General features: G+C 32.1%; 1 long non-coding RNA gene across 2 annotated transcripts; it reads left to right on the forward strand.

Annotated features, from left to right (window-relative positions):
- The first annotated feature begins 316 nt into the window (after nt 1–316).
- Nucleotides 317–3,120, forward strand: LOC110874396. 2 transcript variants are annotated; one of them, XR_004866727.1, is made up of 3 exons: nt 317–453; nt 789–975; nt 2,252–3,120. It is a non-coding gene; the product is annotated as an uncharacterized LOC110874396 (long non-coding RNA). The 2 variants fall into 2 exon arrangements; XR_002555913.2 differs by lacking the exon at nt 2,252–3,120 and adding an exon at nt 1,071–1,185.
- The last annotated feature ends 2,575 nt before the right edge of the window (nt 3,121–5,695 follow it).

Raw genomic sequence — 5,695 nt, forward strand, 5'->3', positions numbered from 1 at the left:
TCGTGAACAGTTCACGAACATGTTAATTTCCTTAACGAACGAACACGAACATGGCCTTGTTCGTGTTCGTTCGGTTCGTTTACAACCCTACTTTTATATACCTTTAGCAACTAGTACCATCATGCCGCCAACTATCACCATACCCTCTATTTCTATTACTTTTCCATTTATCACCATCTATTCATCTCCATGTGTCATCTATCACTCATTCTCTTACCTTCTTTGAGTCCTTATCAACCCCACCACAGCCATCTGTCCCACCATAGATATTCACCCAACCTCCCTCATCTACTCTTCCATTCATCTTATGGCCACTCGCACACATTTGATTTCAAAAAGCCTCTTATGGCCATTCATCTTATGGCCACTCGCACACATTTGCATTTGGCTAAACAATCCTCCTCTTGTGTGTGCTCATGGCAGTGATGCTTCCAAGGCCTTCTCCCTTATTCAGTATGTGTATTGTGTGCCTATTTAAAATTAAGTTATTTCTTATCTTTCCCCTATTGCTAATGTTCATATACGGGTACATATATTATATTTGGATTTCACATAAAAACTACAATGCATGCTATGATAATAAGAATGATGTACATACTACATAAAATAAAACTATGCTTGGTGTACAATCTTTTAGTGAGATAGCTGTCTAAATATTTTATTAGATTCTCCTCTTCTTAAGGTTTAGTGTTTTTCCATTTATTTTTTACGCAACAGATGTATGCTCATAGGAGCATTTTTTCGTTCGTAGTGTTAGTTTTACTAAAAATTTCCGATTTTTTTTGTAGTGTAAACTATTGGATTTTTAAGAGTCCGACCCCACTAATTTGGATTTTGAGAGTCCGACCCCCACTGATTTTCCATTCAAACTCCGCCACTGGCTGCTTGCAATAATGCTCTTCGTTCTCAAGTAGTTTGCATTGAGATTGATGTTTCCCGTTCTACTCATGGGGTTTTGTTTGCTCTTCATAACAGGTAAATATGTTAATATGAATAAAATATTCAAAATGCTTTATATTTTTTTAATGTGAAAATAAGGACCAATATGAATTAGTCTAAGATATTTGTAGAGTTAATTCTGAAAAGAAACAGGCGGGGATTTGCAGCGATTATCTGGGAACGGTTCATCTAAGGTTGGATGCCTGAGTGCATAGGAGGCAAGGCTTTTTTTTTTTTTTTTGGGGGCTTCTTAGAGCATATAAATGGATAGCTAGAAATTTGTGTCTTTTAAAATGCATCTACAGGAATGTGTCAATTGTTTATATACATGTGTATATCAGACGACACCCTCCGCGAAGCTCGGGGGTATCTGCTAGTTAACAACATTTTATCTAATTGTTACAACTTCATGGAGCAAAAATTATTTAACTCACATAATCACTTCAAAATTATTAAAATTGTATTATCCATGGTAAAACGAGTTAATGGGCGTGAGTTTTTGTTGTTAAAGTTGTTATAATCAGATCGACGTTTTTCTATTAAATTGGTGAATTCCGATATTTTTAAGAAATTAGCAAATTTAAAAAGTCTCGTAAATTATGTTAAAAAGGGTAAATATGTAATTTTAAATTATCCTCGTAAAGTCTCTTAAATTATGTTAAAATGGGTAAATATGTAATTTTAAATTATCCTCATATAATCTTTTCTTTTGGTTATAGCGAATAAAAAGCAAAATCGACTCATTTACTTATGTAATGTACATGTAGATTACTGGCAGGATATTGTCTAATTCGCTTATGAATAGGTCGATCGAGTCAGGGGCGAAGTATAAAAGGGGCGGAAGGGGCGCCCGCAGTGGCGGACCCAGGATTTTTATCCAATGGGGTCCATTTTTTTCGGTGTTCAAATTTTTCATAACAAAACGTTAATATTTTCGAGTCGGTCCTCATTCGGGTCGGGTCAGAGCGAGGTTTGAACTAGATTTAAAAAAAAAGAGGAAAAACAAGCTATAGAAGGATTGAACCCATGAACTCTTGTAGGTAGAGAGGGGGATTTATCACTACACTAGCTTTCCTTTTCTTTCTATGATGTCCACCTAATTGTATTTATGAGGTCCTTATACAATTTAATATACCGATTCTGTTATGAATATATTTATTATCAATGTGGTTATCAACACCTAAAATAGATTAGGCTTATTCCACAAGTTTTCCTCAATTATATATAGTCTTTGTATCTCTTGTAATATACATCCAATCAATAATATCAATCTCTTTCTCTCTATTATTATCTCTTATTATTTTGTTAATAGGCTAGTTTCATAACACGTTATCAGCACGAGACTCTAAGCACGAAGTACTGATAAGTCATCTCGTAGTGACCAACGTTCGCTCAATCTAGAATCTCAAAACGCATTCCACATATCCCCTCATCTTCATTCTTGGCCATACTACAGGGAAAAGCAACAAGTCATGTTATGAGGTCAGTGCTTCGAATTTTGTTAACTCGGAATTTATATAAATGCATAAGTTGCAACTTCCATGTTAATATTCTTAATTTTTCTTTCACCACTTTGGGCTAAGATGCTTTTAATTTATTTTGTTAATACATGCTAAGGATTCATCAAAATTTTGAAAAGAAATTTGATCCGTTCAACCATTCGGAAGTTAAATTTTAGATTATCAATATATATGAAATTATAGTTTATTTTACTATAATCCATATTTTCTGAAGCAAACGGTTTGTTTTTAAATATTATATATATAAGTATTATTGTCTCTTTTAAATTTACCCCTTACTGGGTATGAATATATGTGTAGAGATGGTAAATAAAAATTTCGGTCACTGATGTGTGATGATATAACGATGAATAATGAAAGATAATATTTACTAAAGAAAAACTATATAATAGTTTTAAAAAAAATATAAACTGTTTCTTTTTTTTTTTCGTTAAGTCAAATCTTCTAATTTTTCTAAATAGTATGTTTCCATAATTAATTTTACAAGCATCAAGCTAGCTCTAATGGATAATTACGTAAATAAAATATTTTATTTACATGTAATATTTGAATTTGAAGTTATTAGGCAGAATATTTTATTTGTAAAGACATTCATATAGGAAGTACATGTATGCTATTCATGAAGTAATACATGTATACGTGAAGTATTCTTTATGGATAATATTTTCATACTCTAAGAAAAACGATTAGCAATGGCATCAATTTTTCACAAACTCTAATTACAAATTTTCTAAACGAAATAGAGTTTCTTGACATATTAATTTGTGTAGAAGAGAATTTTATTAGCCAAAATTATAAAAATGATAGTGTATTTTCCTTGGAAGAGAAATATCTCATACTATATAAGAAATTAGTAGTTCTTGAATCTCATACTATATAATAAAGAGTAAATTACAAGTTTTGTCCTTTATGTTTACATCAAATTTCAGGCGCTATTCTTTTGGCCAAAAGTTGACAGGCGCTGTCTTTAACGTTTCAAAATCTTGCACGTTATGTCCTTTATGCCAAACCCAGTTAGATTTTTTGGTTAAATCTGGTCATGTGCATTGCACATGATGGCATTTTTGTCATTTCACATTCTTAGGGGCTATTTTGTAAAAAACTTTTATTCAGGGACTATTTTGTACAAAATTTAAAAATAAAAATATATATAAATTTTATCTTCTTTATCTGAACATCATAAAGTTCTCTCTTCTCTCTCTTTTCTTTCTCTGATCATCATGAATCCTCTAGTCTTTTCTTTCTCTAATTTATGTTGCTCCTGAAATCCCAATGATTTATACCACCTGATCAAGAAGGCTGTTGCTATTAGGAAGCATTTGGAGAGGAACAGGATGGATAAAGACGGTGGGTTAGGTGCGACGGTGGGTTAGGTCGACGGTGGGTGAAGGGGTGGTTGTGGTGGGTTAGGTGCGACAGAGGATTTATACCACCTGAACAGGAATATTTGGTGGGTTGTGGGGGTTTTTCATGTTTTTGGTTTTTGGGGTTTTTTTATTTGGTATTTAGGTTTTTGATTGGGGGTTTTGGATGCAAGTAGCAGTGGAGGTGGAGGTGCAGGTGGAGGGCGGCGGTGGAGGGTGGCGGTGGTGGTGGCGGTGGAGGGTGGTGGTGATGGTGGTGAGGGGTGGTGGTGATGTAGGTTATATATATAGTGAGACGGTTGGTTTCATATCCACAGGGCTTTTCAGAAGGTTAGCTATGGATTGTAATACATTTCTTTTGAAAATGAGTTATAGAAAGTAATTCAAGTCAACTATAAAATTTCATACATTTCTTTTGGAAATGAGTTACAGAAAGTAATTCAAGTCAACTATAAAATTTCATACACAAGAAGGTTAGCTATGGATAAAGATGGTGGGTTAGGTTAGCTATGGATTGTAATACATTTCATATATTTCTTTTGGGGTTTTTCATATTATTGGTTTTGGGGAGTTTTGGGGTTTTTTGATTTGGTATTCAGGTTTTTGATTGGGGGTTTTGGATGCAAGTAGCGGTGGAGGTGGAGGTGGAGGTGAAGGGTGGTGGTTATGGTGGTGAAGGGTGGTGGTGATGGAGGTTATATATATAGTTAAAATATTAATAATATTTTAAATTATTTTGTTTTATTTTTTAAATACTATTAAATAAATGGGGTAAAAAGACTAAAATGCCCTTGGATGACTAGATTTAACCAAAAAATCTAACTGGGTTTGGCCTAAAGGACATAACGTGCAAGATTTTGAAACGTAAAGGACAACGCCTGTCAACTTTTGGTCAAAAGGACAGCGTTTGAAATTTGATGTAAACATAAAGGACAAAACTTGTAATTTACTCTATAATAAATTAGTACTTCTTGCGTCATTTAGTTTGCTTGGTGTGGATATGTTTAGAGAGAAATTCTTTCATGAAGTTTTAATATAACTTGTATTATATGATTACATGTTATAATTATATTTTCTATTTACCTTTGTGATATACATATATACGTAGATGTTGAAAACGAAGGATTGTGGTTACAGAGAAAATTTATTGCCTACCTATTTAGAATTGGAATATTTTTTTTAACTAGGAATGTTGTATTTACGTTCATCATGGAGTTTTTTTTTTAAATTCATATAAAAAGAATTATTATTTATTTGATGACACGTACTTATTACAGTATCATGAGGTCCTCATGGTAATATGTGTTTATGTTTTGAATTAAGTAATAAATATTTATGTGTTAGATTTATAATTGGTATACCATGAGGTGATACGTTGAACATAAATTATCTATATATATATATATATATATATATATATATATATATATATATATATATTTGTTTGTATACGATGAAAATTCTTATTTCATAAAATATTATAACAATTCGGTTGTGACATGGTATAATATCAAGTATTGTATAATTTGAATTCATGTATACTTTGCATTCTATATGTTATTGTGTATTATATAGATGATATTTAATAGAACAATTAAACTGAAGTTGAGGTTTATTATCAACCTCATAAGAGTTAAGTATACTTCAATATGATACTTGAAGTGTCATACTCAATGAATCTTGTTACCAAGTTGTAAAATGCCGTAATATGTTAGACTGATAAATCTCACATAACTTGGTCATGTATCTACTTCTTAATCTATATGTGAAGAGAAGATTATTTACATGGGAAAACTAGATGAAGATTTTTCATTAGTCACACGTGATATATGTTCCTGAAATAGCAAATATCATTACAAGAGTATGAAAAGT

The sequence above is a fragment of the Helianthus annuus genome, chromosome 9 (assembly GCF_002127325.2).
Source record: "Helianthus annuus cultivar XRQ/B chromosome 9, HanXRQr2.0-SUNRISE, whole genome shotgun sequence".
Lineage (NCBI taxonomy): Eukaryota > Viridiplantae > Streptophyta > Magnoliopsida > Asterales > Asteraceae > Helianthus > Helianthus annuus.